A 21,336-nucleotide genomic window follows, 5' to 3' on the forward strand; every position below is an offset into this window, starting at 1 on the left:
GTGCAGGGAGTGCACTGGCACCACTGGGGATGCAGTGCAGTGAGTCCAGAGAGTGCAGTGGCACCACTGGGGATGCAGTGCAGTGAGTCCAGAGAGTGCACAGGCACCACTGGGGATGCAGTGCAGTGAGTCCAGAGAGTGCAGTGGCACCACGGGGGATGCAGTGCAGTGAGTGCAGGGAGTGCACTGGCACCACTGGGGATGCAGTGCAGTGAGTCCAGAGAGTGCAGTGGCACCACTGGGGATGCAGTGCAGTGAGTCCAGAGAGTGCACTGGCACCACTGGGGATGCAGTGCAGTGAGTCCAGAGAGTGCACTGGCACCACTGGGGATGCAGTGCAGTGAGTCCAGAGAGTGCACTGTCACCACTGGGGATGCAGTACAGTGAGTCCACAGAGTGCACTGGTACCAGTGGGGATGCAGTACAGTGAGTCCAGAGAGTGCAGTGGCACCACTGGGCATGCAGCTTAGTGAGTCCAGAGAGTGCACTGGCACCACTGGTGATGCACTTCAGTGACTCCAGAGAGTGCACTGGCACCACTAGGGATGCAGTGCAGTGAGTCCAAAGACTTCACTGGCAAAACTGGAGATGCAGTGCAGTGAGTCCAGAGAGTGCACTGGCACCACTGGGGATGCAGTGCAGTGAGTCCAGAGATTGCACTGGCACCACCGGGGCTGCAGTGCAGTGAGTCCAGAGAGTGCACTGGCACCAGAGGGAATGCAGGGCAGTGAGTCCAGTGAGTGCACTGGCACCACTGGGGATGCAGTGCAGTGAGTCCAGAGAGTGCACTGGCACCACTGGGGATGCAGTGCAGTGAGTCCAGAGAGTGCACTGGCACCACTGGGGATGCAGTGCAGTGAATCCAGAGAGTGCACTGGCACCACTGGGGATGCACTGCAGTGAGTCCAGAGAGTGCACTGGCACCACTGGGGATGCAGTGCAGTGAGTCCAGAGAGTGCACTGTCACCACTGGGGATGCAGTACAGTGAGTCCACAGAGTGCATTGGTACCAGTGGGGATGCAGTACAGTGAGTCCAGAGAGTGCAGTGGCACCACTGGGCATGCAGTGCAGTGAGTCCAGAGAGTGCACTGGCACCACTGGGGATGCAGTGCCGTGAGTCCAGAGATTGCACTGGCACCACTGGGGATGCAGTGCAGTGAGTCCAAAGACTTCACTGGCAAAACTGGAGATGCAGTGCAGTGAGTCCAGAGAGTGCACTGGCACCACTGGGGATGCAGTGCAGTGAGTCCAGAGATTGCACTGGCACCACCGGGGCTGCAGTGCAGTGAGTCCTGAGAGTGCACTGGCACCACTGGGGATGCACTGCAGTGAGTCCAGAGAGTGCACTGGCACCACTGGTGATGCAGTACAGTGAGTCCAGAGAGTGCACTGGCACCACTGGGGATGCACTGCAGTGAGTCCAGAGAGTGCACTGGCACCACTGGGGATGCACTACAGTGAGTCCAGAGATTGCACTGGCACCACTGGGGATGCAGTGCACTGAGTCCAGAGAGTGCACTGGCACCACTGGGGATGCAGTGCATTGAGTCCAGAGAGTGCAGTGGCACAACTGGGGATGCACTTCAGTGAGTCCAGAGAGTGCACTGACACCACTGGGGATGCAGTGCAGTGAGTCCAGAGAGTGCACTGGCACCACTGGGGATGCAGTGCAGTGAGTCCAGAGAGTGCTCTGGAACCACTGGGAATGCACTGCAGTGAGTCCAGAGAGTACACTGGCACCACGGGGGATTCACTGCAGTGAGTCCAGAGAGTGCACTGGCACCACCTGTGATGCAGTGCAGTGAGTCCAGTGAGTGCACTGGCACCACTGGGGATGCAGTGCTGTGACTCCAGAGAGCGCACTGGCACCACTGGGGATGCAGTGCAGTCAGTCCAGTGAGTGCACTGGCACCACTGGTGGTGCAGTACAGTGAGTCCAGAGAGTGCACTGACACCACTGGGGATGCACTGCAGTGAGTCCAGACAGTGCACTGGCACCACTGGGGATGCAGTGCAGTGAGTCCAGAGACTGCACTGGCACCACTGGGGATGCAGTGCAGTGAGACCAGAGAGCGCACTGGCACCACTGGGGATGCACTGCAGTTAGTCTAGAGAGTGCACTGTCACCACTGGGGATGCAGTACAGTGAGTCCACATAGTGCACTGGCACCAGTGGGGATGCAGTACAGTGAGTCCAGAGAGTGCACTGGCACCACTGGACATGCAGTGCAGTGAGTCCAGAGAGTGCACTGGCACCACTGGGGATGCACTTGAGTGACTCCACAGAGTGCACTGGCACCACTGGGGATGCAGTGCAGTGAGTCCAGTGAGTGTACTGGCACCACTGGGGATGCACTGCAGTGAGTCCAGAGAGTGCACTGGCACCACTGGGGATGCAGTGAAGTGAGTGCAGAGAGTGCACTGGCACCACTGGGGATGCAGTGCAGTGAGTCCAGAGAGTGCACTGGCACCACTGGGGATGCACTACAGTGAGTCCAGAGAGTGCACTGGCACCACTGGGGATGCAGTTTAGTGAGTCCAGAGAGTGCACTGGCACCACTGGGGATGCACTGCAGTGAGTCCAGAGAGTGCACTAGCACCACTGGGGATGCAGTGCAGTGAATCCTGTGAGTACACTGGCACCACTGGGGATGCAGAGCAGTGAGTCCAGAGAGCTCACTGGCACCACTGGGGATGCAGTGCAGTGAGTCCAGAGAGTGCACTGGCACCACTGGAGATGCAGTACAGTGAGTCCAGTGAATGCACTGGAACCACTGGGGATGCAGTGCAGTGAGTCCAGAGAGTGCACTGGCACCACTGGGGATGCAGTACAGTGAGTCCAGTGAGTGCACTGGTACCACTGGGCCTGCAGTGCAGTGAGTCCAGAGAGTGCACTGGCACCACTGGGGATGCAGTGAAGTGAGTCCAGAGAGTGCACTGGCACCACCGATGATGCAGTACAGTGAGTCCAGTGAGTGCACTGGCACTACTGGGGATGTAGTGCAGTGACTCGAGAGAGTGCCCTGGCACCACTGGGGATGCAGTGCAGTGAGTCCAGTGAGTGCACTGGCACCACTGGGGATGCAGTGCAGAGAGTCCAGAGAGTGCACTGGCACCACTGGGGATGCAGTGCAGTGAGTCCAGAGAGTGCACTGGCACCACTGGGGATGCAGTGCAGTGAGTCCAGAGACTTCACTGGCACCACTGGGAATGCAGTGCAGTGAGTGCAGAGAGTGCACTGGCACCACTGGGGATGCAGTGCAGTGAGTCCAGAGAGTGCACTGGCACCACTGGGGATGCACTGCAGTGAGTCCAGAGAGTGCACTGGCACCACTGGGGATGCAGTGCAGTGAGTCCAGAGAGTGCACTGGCACCACTGGGGATGCACTACAGTGAGTCCAGAGATTGCACTGGCATCACCGGGGATGCAGTGCAGTGAGTCCAGAGAGTGCACTGGCACCACTGGGGATGCAGTTTAGTGAGTCCAGAGAGTGCACTGGCACCACTGGGGATGCACTTCAGTGAGTCCAGAGAGTGTACTGACACCACTGGGGATGCGGTGCAGTGAGTCCAGAGAGTGCACTGGCACCACTGGGGATGCAGTGCAGTGAGTCCAGAGAGTGCTCTGGCACCACTGGGGATGCACTGCAGTGAGTCCAGAGACTGCACTGGCACCACTGGGGATGCATTGCAGTGAGTCCAGAGAGTGCACTGGCACCACTGGGGATGCAGTGCAGTGAGTCCAGTGAGTGCACTGGCACCACTGGGGATGCAGTGCAGAGAGTCCAGAGAGTGCACTGGCACCACTGGGGATGCAGTGCAGTGAGTCCAGAGAGTGCACTGGCACCACTGGGGATGCAGTGCAGTGAGTCCAGAGACTTCACTGGCACCACTGGGAATGCAGTGCAGTGAGTGCAGAAAGTGCACTGGCACCACTGGGGATGCAGTGCAGTGAGTCCAGAGAGTGCACTGGCACCACTGGGGATGCACTGCAGTGAGTCCAGAGAGTGCACTGGCAGCACTGGGGATGCACTGCAGTGAGTCCAGAGAGTGCACTGGCACCACTGGGGATGCACTACAGTGAGTCCAGAGATTGCACTGGCACCACTGGGGATGCAGTGCAGTGAGTCCAGAGAGTGCACTGGCACCACTGGGGATGCAGTTTAGTGAGTCCAGAGAGTGCACTGGCACCACTGGGGATGCACTTCAGTGAGTCCAGAGAGTGTACTGACACCACTGGGGATGCGGTGCAGTGAGTCCAGAGAGTGCACTGGCACCACTGGGGATGCAGTGCAGTGAGTCCAGAGAGTGCTCTGGCACCACTGGGGATGCACTGCAGTGAGTCCAGAGACTGCACTGGCACCACTGGGGATGCATTGCAGTGAGTCCAGAGAGTGCACTGGCACCACTGGGGATGCAGTGCAGTGAGTCCAGAGAGTGCACTGGCACCACTGGTGATGCAGTCCAGTGAGTCCAGTGAATGCACTGGCACCACTGGGGATGCTGTGCAGTGAGTGCAGAGAGTGCACTGGCACCACCTGTGATGCAGTACAGTGTGTCCAGTGAGTGCACTGGCACCACTGGGGATGCAGTGCTGTGACTCCGGAGAGCGCACTGGCACCACTGGGGATGCAGTGCAGTCAGTCCAGTGAGTGCACTGGCACCACTGGGGATGCTGTGCAGTGAGTGCAGAGAGTGCACTGGCACCACCTGTGATGCAGTACAGTGTGTCCAGTGAGTGCACTGGCACCACTGGGGATGCAGTGCTGTGACTCCGGAGAGCGCACTGGCACCACTGGGGATGCAGTGCAGTGACTCCAGAGAGCGCACTGGCACCACTGGGGATGCAGTGCAGTGAGTCCAGAGAGTGCACTGGCACCACTGGGGATGCACTGCAGTGAGTCCAGAGAGTGCACTGGCACCACTGGGGATGCAGTGCAGTGAGTCCAGAGAGTGCACTGGCACCACTGGGGCTGCAGTGCAGTGAGTCCAGAGAGTGCACTGGCACCACTGGGTATGCACTGCAGTGAGTCCAGAGATTGCATTGGCACCACTGGGGATGCAGTGCAGTGAGTCCAGAGAGTGCACTGGCACCACTGGGGATGCACTACAGTGAGTCCACAGAGTGCACTGGCACCACTGGGGATGCTCTGCAGTGAGTCCAGAGATTGCACTGGCACCACTGGGGATGCAGTGCAGTGAGTGCAGAGAGTGCACTGGCACCACTGGGGATGCACTTCAGTGAGTTCAGAGAGTGCACTTGCACCACTGGGGATGGGTTTCAAGCCAACTGCATTAACCGCTCATGCTTCTTTCTTATGAGACGTTAGTAAACCAATTACATAGCCTTGTCAAGACTAAATCACAGGTAAAAATCCTGTACATCTCATGTGGCCAACCACTCCCAACTAGGATTCCAAGAACCAGGAGGTTCGGTGAAAATAGGGCTAGTGCTATTAGAGGGGTGATTATTAGGGTAAGCCCTAAGCTGTCTTTAATGGAGAAGTATGGGTGGAATGGGATTTTGTCGCAGTCTGATACGATTCCTAGTGGGTTATTTGAGCCTGATTCGTGTAGGAAGGTTAGGTGGACTAGGGTGATTCCTGCAATTAGGAAGGGCAGTAGGAAGTGGATGGCGAAGAATCGGGTTAAGGTTGGATTGTCTACTGAGAATCCTCCTCAGGCTCATTCTACTAGAGTTTGCCCAATGTACGGGATGGCTGAGAATAGGTTGGTGATTACGGTGGCCCCTCAGAATGACATTTGTCCTCATGGTAGGACATACCCTACGAAGGCAGTTGCTATTAGGGTGAGTAGGAGGATTACTCCTGTGTTTCAGGTTTCTTTGTATAGGTAGGAGCCGTAGTAGAGGCCTCGTCCGATGTGTAAGTAGATGCAGATAAAGAAGAGCGAAGCACCGTTGGCGTGGAGGTTGCGGATGAGCCATCCGTACTGGACGTCTCGGCATGTGTGAGCTACTGAGGAGAAGGCGAGTGAAGTGTCTGCGGTGTAGTGTATGGCTAGTAGCAGGCCTGTTAGGATTTGTGTGGCTAAGCAGATGGCTAGAAGGGAGCCGAAGTTTCATCAGGCAGAGATGTTGGAGGGGGCGGGTAGGTCGATTAGGGAGTTGTTGATTATTTTTAGTAGGGGATGGGATTTGCGGATGTTAGGGGCCATTAGTGAGTCTGTGTGTTATTAGGATTATTACCAGGATGGAGAGGGCGAAGGATCCTAGGTAGGCCTTAATTAGCCCTGTGTGTATTGAGGTTGCGGCTTTGCTTGCGGCTACTTGTAGTTCAGCAAGGCCCTCTGGCCCTATTTTTTTGAGTCAGGAGAGGTCGATCAAGTGTAGGGCAATGTTTTGTCCCTTTTCTAGTAGGTTTTTGGAGAAGAATCGGTGTACTAGGGGGTTGAAGTACCCTAATGCAGAGGAGAAGTTTATGAGGGGGTTTGGTTTGGGGTGAGTGAGGGTGTGTGTTATGTTCGATAGTTCTAGGGCTAGGATGATTCCTAGGATTGTTATGAGGATGGCAGCGGTTTTGGTGATAAGGGGTATGGTTATTGGGGGGGTTTTGGTTGGTGTGATGAAAGAGGTAATGATTATTCCTGCTGTAATGCTGCCTAGGGCGAGTCGGGTTAGGGGGGCGGTGATTAGTGGGTTGTTTTCGTTTATTGATACTATTGGGGGGATTCGGGTTTGTCCAGCTTGGACTAGGATGGTTATGCGGATGCTGTAGGTTGCGGTGAATGCTGTGGCTATAAGGGTTAGGAGTAGGGCTCAAGTATTTAGGTATGATGTGTTTAAGCTTTCGATGATGAGGTCTTTTGAGTAGAATCCGGCTAGGAATGGGGTTCCTATCAGCGCCAGGTTTCCGATGGTTAGGCAGGAAGTAGTGACTGGGAGTATTTTCTGTAGGCCTCCTATCTTTCGGATATCTTGTTCTCCGTTTAGGTTGTGGATGATAGACCCTGAGCATAGGAATAGTATGGCTTTAAAGAAGGCATGGGTTGAGATGTGTAGGAAGGCTAGTTGTGGGAGGTTTAGTCCGATAGTGACTATTATTAGTCCTAGTTGGCTGGATGTTGAGAAAGCAATGATTTTTTTGATGTCATTTTGGGTTAGGGCGCATGTGGCAGCGAATAGGGTTGATAGAGCACCTAGGCATAGGCAGGCAGTTAGGGCTGTCTGGTTGGTGGCTAGCAGGGGGTGCATGCGGATGAGCAGGAAGATTCCGGCTACTACTATGGTACTGGAGTGCAGTAGGGCTGATACTGGGGTGGGGCCTTCTATTGCTGCGGGCAGTCATGGGTGGAGTCCAAATTGGGCGGATTTTCCTGCGGCTGCGAGGATTAATCCTATGAGGGGGAGGATTGGGGTTTGGTGGGGGTGTACGGCTTGTTGGATCTCTCAGGTGTTGAATGTTGAAGCTAGTCATGCTATGCTCAGGATCAGTCCGACGTCTCCGATTCGGTTGTAGATTACGGCTTGTAGGGCGGCGGTGTTGGCATCTGCTCGGCCTTGTCATCAGCCGATGAGAAGGAAGGACATGATTCGTACTCCTTCCCAGCCTACGAATAGGAGGAATATGTTGTTTGCGGTTGTTAGGAGGAGTATGGCGACTAGGAATGTCAGTAGGTAGGTGAAAAATTTTGTTACGTATGGCTCTGAGGCCATGTATCATATGGCGAATTGTAGGATTGATCATGTTACAAATAGGGCGATTGGAAGAAATGTTATTGAGTATTGGTCTATTTTTAGGCTCAGGGGGATTTTAAAGTTTATAATGAATTTTCACTCCCAGTGGCAGGTGACAGATTCTACTCCCGAGTAGATGAATGCGGTTGTAGGGGCTAGGCTAATTAGGAATGCGGTTTTAACAGCGCGGGTGGTGGCTTGTGGGGTGTTTTTAAAGTTTTTAAATAGAAATGGCAGGATGATTGGGGTTAGGAGGATTGTCAGCGTGAGTAGTGTGAGGGAGTTGATTAGTAGTGTGGGGTTCACTACTTTTACTTGGATTTGCACCAAGATGGGTGGTTCCTAAGACCAGTGGATTGCTGTTATCCTTTAAAAGTAAGGGGGCTGAGGTTTTAGGCTCAGATGTAAGAGTTAGCAGCTCTTGTTGGTTAAACCCTCCCCTCGGCAGGTAAGAAGGTTTGAACTTCTATTCTTAGAATCACAGTCTAATGTTTGGTTTAAACTATACTTGCATGAGGGGATTCCGGAGATCAGTTCGGGTTTGAGGATTAGGAGGAATATTGGGATAATGTGGAGTGTTATGAGCAGGTGTTCTCGCGTGGTTGAGTTTTGCATAGATGTGATGTGGGAGGGGATTGAGCCTCGTTGGGTCATTAGTAGTATGAATAAGGTGTAGGAGGCGGTTAGTAGGGTTGCGATTCCTGTTAGGATGATCGTGAAGGCAGATCAGTTGAATAAGGTGATTATAATGGTTAGCTCTGCTATGAGGTTTGTTGTTGGGGGTAAGGCTATGTTTGTTAGATTGGCCAGCAATCATCAGGTAGCTATGAGTGGTAGGAGAGGTTGTAGGCCTCGTGTGAGTAGTAGAATTCGGCTGTGCGTACGTTCATAGTTTGTGTTGGCTAGGCAGAATAGTATGGAGGAAGTTAGTCCATGGGAAATTATTAGGATCATTGCCCCTGAGAATGATCAGTGGGTTTGGATTATTCCTGCGGCGATAACTAGGCCTATGTGGCTAACGGATGAATAAGCGATTAGTGATTTTAGGTCTGTCTGTCGTAGGCAGATTGAGCTAGTCATTAGGGCGCCTCATAGGGCCAGGGTTAGGAAGGGGTAGTGCAGGAGGTTGGACAGTGGGCCCATAAATAGAGTGACTCGTATAATTCCGTATCCTCCTAGCTTTAGTAGTAGGGCGGCGAGGAGTATTGAGCCTGCGATGGGTGCTTCTACGTGGGCTTTTGGCAGTCAGAGGTGTAGGCCGTATAGTGGGGCTTTTACTATGAATGCTATGAGCAGTGCTAGACCTGATAGTATTCCTGTCCATGAGGTGGATAGGGTTGGGTGGGTTAGTTGTAGGGTTGGCAGGTGCAGGGTGCCAATTTTCACGTATAGGTGTATGATTGTGATTAGCAGGGGTAGAGAGCTTACTGGCGTGTAGAATAGCAGGTAGATGCCAGCGCTTAGGCGTTCTGGTTGGTTCCCCCATCGGGTGATTAAGATTAGGGTGGGAATGAGGGTTGCTTCAAATGAGATGTAAAATAGTGCTAGTTCTGTGGTGGAAAAGGCTAGTAGGATGAATGGCTGGACTGCGACTAAGGTTGAGATAAAGATTCGTTTGCGTTGTAGGGGTTCTTGTTGCAGGTGGTTTTGGCTTGCTATGATTATGAGTGGGAGTAGTCAGCAGGATAGTACTAGGAGGGGGGATGAGATTTGGTCAATTCCTGTTCAGTTGGATAAAAATTTGTAGGGGTAGTAGGTTGGGATTAATCACTGTAGGCTTAGGGCAGCGATTAGGAGGCTGTATAAGGTGGTGTTAGTCCATAGAAATTTTGGTGGAGACAGCAGGGCTGTTGGAAGAAGTATGATTGTGGGTAGGATGATTTTTAGCATTGCAGGAGGTTTAGGTTGTGTAGATGGTCGGAGCCATGTGTGCGGGTGGAGGCTACTAGGATGGCCAGGCCTGTGCCCGCCTCACACGCTGAGAAGGTTAGCATGAGAATTGGTACCATGGTGAATGAGGAGACTTGGTTTTCGATGGATCATATTGATAGGCCTACGAATATCGATAATATTATGCTTTCAAGGCATAGTAGGGCGGATACTAGGTGGGTTCGGTGGAAGGCTAGTCCTAGTCCGCTGAAAATGAAGGCTGAGTAGAAGCTTAAATGTAGGGGCGACATAAAAAAGTTACAGGGTTGGCTGTAATCTGCTGGGTCGAAACCAGCTATCTTTTTGGTTAGACTAACTTTCTGTTATTCTGCTCATTCTAGGCCCCCTTGAATTCACTCGTAGGCCAGTCCGAGTGTTAGGAGAAGGAGGATCGCTACAGTTCAGGTGAGGGTCATTAGGGGGGATTGGAGTTGGACGGCTCATGGCAGGGGGAGTAGGAGGGCGATTTCTAGGTCGAATAGGACGAACAGGATGGCTACTGAGGAAGAATCGGACTGAGAATGGTAATCGAGCAGATCCAAGTGGGTCGAATCCACATTCGTACGGTGAGAGTTTCTCTGAGTCGGGGTTTATTTGGGCGAGTCAGAAGTTTAATGCGGTTAGGGCGGCGCTTAGGATTGATGATAGGGCGAATATGAACATGAGTGCGTTCATTGCTCTCCTCTGGGTTTATACCAGATTCTAGAGATTGGAAGTCAATTGTAATTAATATACTAGAAGAGCAAGATCCTCATCAGTAGATGGTTATGTAGAGGAATAGTCAGATGACGTCTACGAAGTGTCAGTATCAGGCTGCTGCCTCGAATCCGAAGTGGTGGTCTGATGTAAAGTGGAACTTGATCAGTCGGAAGAGGCAGACGGTCAGGAAGGAGGATCCGATGATTACGTGGAGTCCGTGGAATCCAGTGGCAACGAAGAAGGTAGATCCGTAGACGCTATCGGCGATTGAGAATGGGGCTTCGTGGTATTCTATTGCTTGTAGGGCTGTGAAGTAGAATCCCAGGAGGATCGTTAGGGTTAGGGCGTGGATGGCGTGTTTTCGGTTTCCTTCTGTGATGCTGTGATGGGCTCACGTTACGGTAACGCCTGAGGCTAGTAGGATGGCTGTGTTTAGTAGGGGGACTTCTATCGGGTTGAGTGGTTTAATTCCTGTTGGGGGTCATTGGCCTCCTAGTTCTGGGGTTGGGGCCAGGCTCGAGTGGAAGAACGCTCAGAAGAACCCTAAGAAGAAGAATGCTTCGGATGTGATGAAAAGGATTATGCCGTATCGTAGGCCTTTTTGGACTGTGGGAGTGTGATGGCCTTGGAAGGTGCTTTCTCGTACAATGTCTCGTCATCATTGGAGTATTACTAGGAGTATTGAGATGAGGCCTAGGGTTAGTAGTATGGATGAGTTGTAGTGGAATCACATGATTAATCCTGAGGTTGTGAGTAGGGCGGCGGCTGCCCCGAAGATTGGTCAAGGGCTTGGGTCAACTATGTGGTATGAGTGTGCTTGGTGTGCCATTAGATGTTTTCTTGTAAGTATAGGCTTAGAAGGAGCACGAAGACGTAGGCCTGGATTATGGCTACTGCTACTTCTAGGATGGTTAGGAGTAGTAGGATGATTATTGTTAGGATGGATACTGCAGGAAGGGTGGGTATTAATGCAATGGAGGCTGTAGAGATGAGTTGGATGAGTAAGTGTCCTGCTGTAAGGTTGGCTGTAAGGCGGACTCCGAGGGCTAGGGGGCGGATTAGTAGGCTGGTTGTTTCGATCAGGATTAGTGCGGGGATTAGGGGTGTAGGGGTACCTTCGGGTAATAGGTGGGCTAAAGAGGCTGATGGTTGGTTTCGTAGGCCTGTTAGTAGTGTGGCGAGCCATAGTGGGAAGGCTAGGGCTATGTTCATAGATAGTTGGGTGGTTGGGGTGAATGTATATGGAAGGAGGCCTAGAAGGTTGATTGTAAGAAGTATGATTATTAGGGATGTAAATATTATGGCTCATTTGTGGCCATTTTTGTTGAGTGGGACTATTAGTTGTTTTGTGATTAGGTGAAGGAGTCATGTTTGGATAGTAGAAAGGCGGTTGTTGATTCATCAGTTGTTTGGGGACGGGAATAGTAGGGCTGGGAAGAGTAGGGATAGTAGGATTAAGGGGATGCCGAATAGATTGGGGCTGGAAAATTGGTCAAAGAAGCTTAGGTTCATGGTCAGGATCATGGTGTGGGTTTGGTAGTGAGGGAGGTCTTATTTGATGGGGGGTTGGTTGTGGTGAAGGCTAGTAGTTTTGGTTGGATGAGGAGTGCTAGGGTTAATCAGGTTATAATTATGATTGAAAATCATGGTGCGGGGTTAAGCTGTGGCATATCATTAAGGAGGGGGAAGTCCCTCTTTGGCTAGCTTAAAAGGCTAGTGCTGTTGCATAGCTTCTTAATGATTAGGATGATGATAGAAGGGACGATCAGGCCTCGAAATGTGGGAGTGGGGTTGATTCTACTACAATGGGTATGTAGCTGTGATTAGCCCCGCAAATTTCTGAGCATTGTCCGTAAAAAATCCCAGGCCGGGTGGTAATGAATGAAGTTTGGTTTAGTCGGCCTGGGATTGCGTCTGTTTTAACTCCGAGCGTTGGGACTGCTCAGGAGTGGAGTACGTCTCCTGCAGTAATGATCACGCGGATGGGGGATTCTATTGGGATAACTACGCGGTGGTCAACTTCTAGCAGTCGGAAGTGGCCGTTGGGTAAGTCTGGGGTGGGCACTATGTAGGAGTCGAATGATAGGTCTTTGAAGTCTGTGTATTCGTAGCTTCAGTATCATTGGTGGCCGATGGCTTTTAGGGTGAGGTCTGGTTCGTCGATTTCGTCCATTATGTAGAGGATTTGTAGGGATGGGAGGGCAAGGAGTACCAGGACGATAGCAGGTAGGATTGTCCAGATCAGCTCTACTTCTTGGGCGTCTACAGCATTGGACGAGAGTTTTTCTGTTAGTATGTGGGCTAAAAGGTAGAGAACTAGGCTGCAGATAGCTAGGGCAACGATTAGGGCGTGGTCGTGGAATTCAACGAGTTCTTCTATGATGGGTGATGAGGCGTCTTGGAATCCTAGTTGGGAGTGGTTGGCCACATGAGATGTACAGGATTTTTACCTGTGATTTAGTCTTGACAAGGCTATGTAATTGGTTTACTAACGTCTCATAAGAAAGAAGCATGAGCGGTTAATGCAGTTGGCTTGAAACCAGCATGTGAGGGTTCGATTCCTTCCTTTCTTGTACTTGGACGAAGGCCGGTTCCTCGAAAGTATGGTATGGGGGAGGGCAGCCGTGGATTCATTCAACGTTTGTGGTAGTTAGTTCTGGTTGTAGGACTTTTCGTTTGGCCGAAAAGGCTTCTCAGATGATGAATATTAGTATGATTACGGCTACTATTGAGATTAGGGAGCCGATGGAGGAAATGGTGTTTCATAGTGTGTAGGCGTCGGGATAGTCCGAGTATCGTCGGGGTATTCCTGCTAGGCCTAGGAAGTGCTGGGGGAAGAACGTTAGGTTTACTCCTGTAAATATTACCCCGAAGTGGGCTTTTGCTCATGTTTGGTGTAGGGTAAACCCAGTGAGTAGTGGGAATCAGTGAGTAAATCCTGCTAGAATGGCAAAGACGGCGCCTATGGATAGGACGTAGTGGAAGTGGGCAACTACGTAGTACGTGTCGTGCAGGGCGATGTCTAGGGAAGAGTTTGCAAGAACGATTCCTGTTAATCCTCCGATGGTAAATAGGAAGATAAATCCTAGAGCTCATAGTATTGGGGGGGTCTCATTTGATTGTTCCTCCGTGCAGGGTGGCTAGTCAGCTAAATACTTTGATTCCGGTAGGGATGGCAATGATTATAGTGGCTGATGTAAAGTAGGCTCGGGTATCAACGTCTATTCCTACTGTAAACATGTGGTGAGCTCAGACGATGAATCCTAGGAAGCCGATGGATAGTATGGCTCAGACTATTCCCATGTAGCCGAAGGGCTCCTTTTTGCCTGAGTAGTACGTGACTACGTGTGAGATGATTCCGAACCCCGGTAGGATCAGAATATAGACTTCTGGGTGTCCGAAGAATCAGAATAGGTGTTGGTACAGGATTGGGTCTCCTCCTCCAGCGGGGTCGAAGAATGTGGTGTTTAGGTTTCGATCAGTTAGTAATATTGTAATACCGGCGGCGAGTACGGGGAGTGATAGAAGGAGTAGGATGGCGGTAATTAGTACGGATCAGACAAATAGTGGGGTTTGGTATTGTGAGAGTGCGGGGGGTTTTATGTTGATGGCTGTGGTGATAAAGTTGATGGCCCCAAGGATGGAGGAGATACCGGCTAAGTGGAGTGAGAAGATAGCCAGGTCTACTGAAGCTCCGGCGTGGGCAAGGTTACCTGCTAGGGGAGGGTAGACAGTTCAGCCTGTGCCGGCGCCAGCTTCTACAGTGGATGAGACTAGTAGTAGGAGGAATGATGGGGGGAGGAGTCAAAAGCTTATGTTGTTTATTCGCGGGAATGCTATGTCGGGGGCACCGATTATGAGGGGGACTACTCAGTTGCCGAATCCTCCGATCATGAGCGGATGCAGTGCAGTGAGTCCAGAGAGTGCACTGGCACCACTGGGCATGCAGTGCAGTGAGTCCAGAGAGTGCACTGGCACCACTGGGGATGCACTTCAGTGACTCCAGAGAGTGCACTGGCATCACTGGGGATGCAGTGCAGTGAGTCCAAAGACTTCACTGGCAAAACTGGGGATGCAGTGCAGTGAGTCCAGAGAGTGCACTGGCACCACTGGGGATGCAGTGCAGTGAGTCCAGAGATTGCACTGGCACCACCGGGGCTGCAGTGCAGTGAGTCCAGAGAGTGCACTGGCACCACTGGGAATGCACTGCAGTGAGTCCAGAGAGTGCACTGGCACCACTGGTGATGCAGTACAGTGAGTCCAGAGAGTGCACTGGCGCCACTGGGGATGCACTGCAGTGAGTCCAGAGAGTGCACTGGCACCACTGGGGATGCACTGCAGTGAGTCCAGAGAGTGCACTGGCACCACTGGGGATGCAGTGCACTGAGTCCAGAGAGTGCACTGGCACCACTGGGGATGCAGTGCATTGAGTCCAGAGAGTGCACTGGCACAACTGGGGATGCACTTCAGTGAGTCCAGAGAGTGCACTGACACGACTGGGGATGCAGTGCAGTGAGTCCAGAGAGTGCACTGGCACCACTGGGGATGCAGTGCAGTGAGTCCAGAGAGTGCTCTGGCACCACTGGGGATGCAGTGCAGTGAGTCCAGAGAGTGCACTGGCACCACTGGGGATGCACTGCAGTGAGTCCAGAGAGTGCACTGGCACCACTGGGGATGCAGTGCAGTGAGTCCAGAGAGTGCATTGGCACCACTGGGGATGCAGTGCAGTGAGTCCAGAGAGTGCACTGGCACCACTGGGAATGCACTGCAGTGAGTCCACAGAGTGCACTGGTACCACTGGGGATGCAGTGCAGTGAGTCCAGAGAGTGCACTGGCACCACTTGGGATGCACTGCAGTGAGTCCAGAGAGTGCACTTGCACCACTGGGGATGCAGTGCAGTGAGTCCAGAGAGTGCACTGACACCACTGGGGATGCAGTGCAGTGAGTGCAGAGAGTGCACTGGCACCACTGGGGATGCAGTGCAGTGAGTCCACAGAGTGGACTGGCACCACTGGGGATGCACAGCAGTGAGTCCAGAGAGTGCATTGGCACCAGTGGGGATGCAGTGCAGTGAGTCCAGAGAGTGCACTGGCACCACTGGGGATGCAGTGCAGTGAGTCCAGAGAGTGCACTTGCACCACTGGGGATGCACAGCAGTGAGTCCACAGAGTGCACTGGCACCACTGGGGATGCAGTGCAGTGAGTCCAGAGAGTGCACTGGCACAACTGGGGATGCAGTACAGTGAGTCCAGAGAGTGCACTGGCACCACTGGGGATGCACAGCATTGAGTCCAGAGAGTGCATTGGCACCACTGGGGATGCAGTGCAGTGAGTCCAGAGAGTGCACTGGCACCATTGGAGATGCAGTGCAGTGAGTCCAGAGAGTGCACTGGCACCACTGGGGATGCAGTGCAGTGAGTCCAGAGAGTGCACTGGCACCACTGGGGATGCAGTGCAGTGAGTCCAGAGAGTGCACTGGCACCACTGGGGATGCAGTGCAGTGAGTCCAGAGAGTTCACTGGCACCACTGGAGATGCACTTCAGTGAGTGCAGAGACTGCACTGGCACCACTGGGGATGCAGTGCAGTGAGTCCAGCGAGTGTACTGGCACCACTGGGGATGCACTGCAGTGAGTCCAGAGAGTGCATTGGCACCACTTGGGATGCACTGCAGTGAGTCCAGAGAGTGCACTTGCACCACTGGGGATGCAGTGCAGTGAGTCCAGAGAGTGCACTGGCACCACTGGGGATGCAGTGCAGTGAGTCCAGAGAGTGCACTGGCACCAATGGGGATGCAGTGCAGTGAGTCCAGTGAGTGTACTGGCACCACTGGGGATGCACTGCAGTGAGTCCAGAGAGTGCATTGGCACCACTTGGGATGCACTGCAGTGAGTCCAGAGAGTGCACTTGCACCACTGGGGATGCAGTGCAGTGAGTCCAGAGAGTGCACTGGCACCACTGGGGATGCACTGCAGTGAGTCCAGAGAGTGCACTGGCACCAATGGGGATGCACAGCAGTGAGTCCACAGAGTGCACTGGCACCACTGGGGATGCAGTACAGTGAGTCCAGAGAGTGCACTGGCACCACTGGGGATGCACTGCAGTGAGTCCAGAGAGTGCTCTTGCACCACTGGCGATGCAGTGCAGTGAGTCCAGAGAGTGCACTAGCACCACTGGGGATGCAGTGCAGTCAGTCCAGTGAGTGTACTGGCACCACTGGGGATGCACTGCAGTGAGACAACAGAGTGCACTGGCACCACTGGGGATGCAGTGCAGTGAGTCCAGAGAGATCACTGGCACCACTGGGGATGCACTTCAGTGAGTCCAGAGAGTGCACGGGCTCCACTGGTGATGCACTGCAGTGAGTCCACAGAGTGCACTGGCACCACTGGGAATGCAGTGCAGTGAGTCCAGAGAGTGCACTGGCTCCATTGGGGATGCAGTGCAGTGAGTCCAGAGAGTGCTCTGGCACCACTGGGGATGCACTTCAGTGAGTCCACAGAGTGCACTAGCACCACTGGGGATGCAGTGCAGTGAGTCCAGAGAGTGCACTGGCAACACTGGGGATGCACTGCAGTGAGTCCAGAGAGTGCACTGGCACCACTGGGGATGCAGTGCAGTGAGTCCAGAGTGTGCACTGGCACCACTGGGAAATCAGTGCAGTGAGTCCAGAGATCGCACTGGCACCACGGGGGATGCACTTCAGTGAGTCCAGAGAGTGCACTGGCACCACTGGGGATGCACTGCAGTGAGTCCAGAGAGTGCACTGGCACCACTGGGGATGCACTGCAGTGAGTCCAGAGAGTGCACTGGCACCACTGGGGATGCAGTGCAGTGAGTCCAGAGAGTGCACTGGCACCAGAGGGAATGCACTGCAGTGAGTCCAGTGAGTGCACTGGCACCACTGGGGATGCAGTGCAGTGAGTGCAGGGAGTGCACTGGCACCACTGGGGATGCAGTGCAGTGAGTCCAGAGAGTGCAGTGGCACCACTGGGGATGCAGTGCAGTGAGTCCAGAGAGTGCACAGGCAGCACTGGGGATGCAGTGCAGTGAGTCCAGAGAGTGCTCTGGCACCACTGGGGATGCAGTGCAGTGAGTCCAGAGAGTGCACTGGCACCACTGGGGATGCAGTGCAGTGAGTCCAGAGAGTGCACTGGCACCACTGAGAATGCCCTTCAGTGAGTCCAGAGAGTGCACTGGCACCACTGGGGATGCACTGCAGTGAGTCCACAGAGTGCACTAGCACCACTGGGGATGCAGTGCAGTGAGTCCAGAGAGTGTACTGGCACCACTGGGGATGCACTGCAGTGAGTCCAGAGAGTGCACTGGCACCACTGAGAATGCACTTCTGTGAGTCCAGAGAGCGCACTGGCACCACTGGGGATGCAGTGCAGTGAGTCCAGAGAGTGCACAGGCACCACTGAGAATGCACTTCAGTGAGTCCAGAGAGCGCACTGGCACCACTGGGGATGCAGTGCAGTGAGTCCAGAGAGTGCACTGGCACCACTGAGAATGCACTTCAGTGAGTCCAAAGAGTGCACTGGCACCACTGGGGATGCACTGCAGTGAGTCCAGAGAGTGCACTAGCACCACTGGGAATGTAGTGCAGTGAATCCAGTGAGTGCACTGGCACCAGTGGGGATGCACTGCAGTGAGTCCAGAGAGTGCACTGGCACCACTGGGGATGCACTGCAGTGAGCCCAGAGAGTGCACTGGCACCACTGGAGATGCAGTGCAGTGAGTCCAGTGAATGCACTGGCAACACTGGGGATGCAGTGCAGTGAGTCCAGAGAGTGCACTGGCACCACTGGTGATGCAGTATAGTGAGTCCAGTGAGTGCACTGGCACCACTGGGGATGCAGTGCAGTGAGTCCAGAGAGTGCACTGGCACCACTGGGGATGCACTGCAGTGATTCCAGAGAGTGCACTGGCACCACTGATGATGCAGTACAGTGAGTCCAGAGAGTGCACTGGCACCACTGGGGATGTAGTGCAGTGACTCGAGAGAGTGCACTGGCACCACTGGGGATGCAGTGCAGTGAGTCCAGAGAGTGCACTGGCACCACTGGGGATGCAGAGCAGTGAGTCCAGAGAGTGCACTGGCACCACTGGGGATGCAGTGCAGTGAGTCAAGAGAGTGCATTGGCACCACTGGGGATGCAGTGCAGTGAGTCCAGAGAGTGCACTGGCACCACTGGGGATGCACTGCAGTGAGTCCACAGAGTGCACTGGTACCACTGGGGATGCAGTGCAGTGAGTCCAGAGAGTGCACTGGCACCACTGGGGATGCACTGCAGTGAGTCCAGAGAGTGCACTGGCACCACTGGGGATGCAGTGCAGTGAGTCCAGAGAGTGCACTGGCACCACTGGGGATGCAGTGCAGTGAGTCCAGAGAGTGCACTGGCAGCACTGGGGATGCAGTGCAGTGAGTCCAGAGAGTGCACTGGCACCACTGGGGATGCACTGCAGTGAGTCCAGAGAGCGCACTGGCACCACTGGGGATGCAGTGCAGTGAGTGCAGGGAGTGCACTGGCACCACTGAGAATGCACTTCAGTGAGTCCAGAGAGTGCACTGGTACCACTGGGGATGCAGTGCAGTGAGTGCAGGGAGTGCACTGGCACCACTGGGGATGCAGTGCAGTGAGTCCAGAGAGTGCAGTGGCACCACTGGGGATGCACTGCAGTGAGTCCACAGAGTGCACTAGCACCACTGGGGATGCAGTGCAGTGAGTCCAGAGAGTGTACTGGCACCACTGGGGATGCACTGCAGTGAGTCCAGAGAGTGCACTGGCACCACTGAGAATGCACTTCAGTGAGTCCAGAGAGCGCACTGGCACCACTGGGGATGCAGTGCAGTGAGTCCAGAGAGTGCACTGGCACCACTGAGAATGCACTTCAGTGAGTCCAAAGAGTGCACTGGCACCACTGGGGATGCACTGCAGTGAGTCCAGAGAGTGCACTAGCACCACTGGGAATGTAGTGCAGTGAATCCAGTGAGTGCACTGGCACCACTGGGGATGCACTGCAGTGAGCCCAGAGAGTGCACTGGCACCACTGGAGATGCAGTACAGTGAGTCCAGTGAATGCACTGGCAACACTGGGGATGCAGTGCAGTGAGTCCAGAGAGTGCACTGGCACCACTGGTGATGCAGTATAGTGAGTCCAGTGAGTGCACTGGCACCACTGGGGATGCAGTGCAGTGAGTCCAGAGAGTGCACTGGCATCACTGGGGATGCACTGCAGTGAGTCCAGAGAGTGCACTGGCACCACTGATGATGCAGTACAGTGAGTCCAGTAAGTGCACTGGCACCACTGGGGATGTAGTGCAGTGACTCGAGAGAGTGCACTGGCACCACTGGGGATGCAGTGCAGTGACTCCAGAGAGTGCATTGGCACCACTTGGGATGCAGTGCAGTGAGTCCAGAGAGTGCACTGGCACCACTGGGGATGCAGTGCAGTGAGTCCAGAGAGTGCATTGGCACCACTGGGGATGCAGTGCAGTGAGTCCAGAGAGTGCACTGGCACCACTGGGGATGCACTGCAGTGAGTCCACAGAGTGCACTGGTACCACTGGGGATGCAGTGCAGTGAGTCGAGAGAGTGCACTGGCACCACTGGGGATGCAGTGCAGTGAGTCCAGAGAGTGCACTGGCACCACTGGGGATGCAGTGCAGTGAGTGCAGAGAGTGCACTGGCACCACTGGGGATGCAGTGCAGTGAGTCCAGAGAGTGCACTGGCACCACTGGGGATGCAGTGCAGTGAGTCCAGAGAGTGCACTGGCACCACTGGGGATGCACTGCAGTGAGTCCAGAGAGCGCACTGGCACCACTGGGGATGCACTGCAGTGAGTCTAAAGAGTGCACTGGCACCACTGAGAATGCACTTCAGTGAGTCCAGAGAGTGCTCTGGTACCACTGGGGATGCACTGCAGTGAGTCCAGAGAGTGCACTGGCACCACTGGGGATGCGGTGCCGGGAGTCCAGAGAGTGCACTGTGAACACTGGGGATGCAGTGCAGTGAGTCCAGAGAGTGCACTGGCACCACTGGGGATGCAGTGCAGTGAGTCCAGAGAGTGCACTGGCACCACTGGGGATGCACTGCAGTGAGTCCAGAGAGTGCTCTGGCACCACTGGAGATGCACTGCAGTGAGTCCAGAGAGTGCACTGGCACCACTGGGGATGCAGTGCAGTGAGTCCAGAGAGTGCACTGGCACCACTGGGGATGCACTGCAGTTACTCCTGAGAGTGCACTGGCACCACTGGGGATGCGGTGCGGTGAGTCCAGAGAGTGCACTGGCACCACTGGGGATGCGGTGCCGTGAGTCCAGTGAGTGCACTGGCACCACTGGGGATGCAGTGCAGTCAGTCCAGTGAGTGTACTGGCACCACTGGGGATGCACTGCAGTGAGTCCAGAGAGTGCACTGGCACCACTGAGAATGCCCTTCAGTGAGTCCAGAGAGTGCACTGGCACCACTGGCGATGCACTGCAGTGAGTCCACAGAGTGCACTAGCACCACTGGGGATGCAGTGCAGTGACTCCAGAGAGTGCACTGGCACCACTGGGGACGCACTTCAGTGAGTCCAGAGAGTGCACTGGCACCACTGGGGATGCAGTGCAGTGAGTCCAGAGAGTGCATTGGCACCACTGGGGATGCAGTGCAGTGAGTCCAGAGAGTGCACTGGCACCACTGGGGATGCAGTGCAGTGAGTCCAGAGAGTGCACTGGCACCACTGGGGATGCAGTGCAGTGAGTCCACAGAGTGCACTGGTACCACTGTGGATGCAGTGCAGTGAGTCCAGAGAGTGCACTGGCACCACTGGGGATGCAGTGCAGTGAGTCCAGAGAGTGCACTGGCACCACTGGGGATGCAGTGCAGTGAGTCCAGAGAGTGCACTGGCACCACTGGGGATGCAGTGCAGTGAGTCCAGAGAGTGCACTGGCACCACTGGGGATGCAGTGAAGTGAGTCCAGAGAGCGCACTGGCACCACTGGGGATGCACTGCAGTGAGT

Source organism: Anser brachyrhynchus, assembly GCF_964034855.1.
Source record: "Anser brachyrhynchus genome assembly, chromosome: 7".
Lineage (NCBI taxonomy): Eukaryota > Metazoa > Chordata > Aves > Anseriformes > Anatidae > Anser > Anser brachyrhynchus.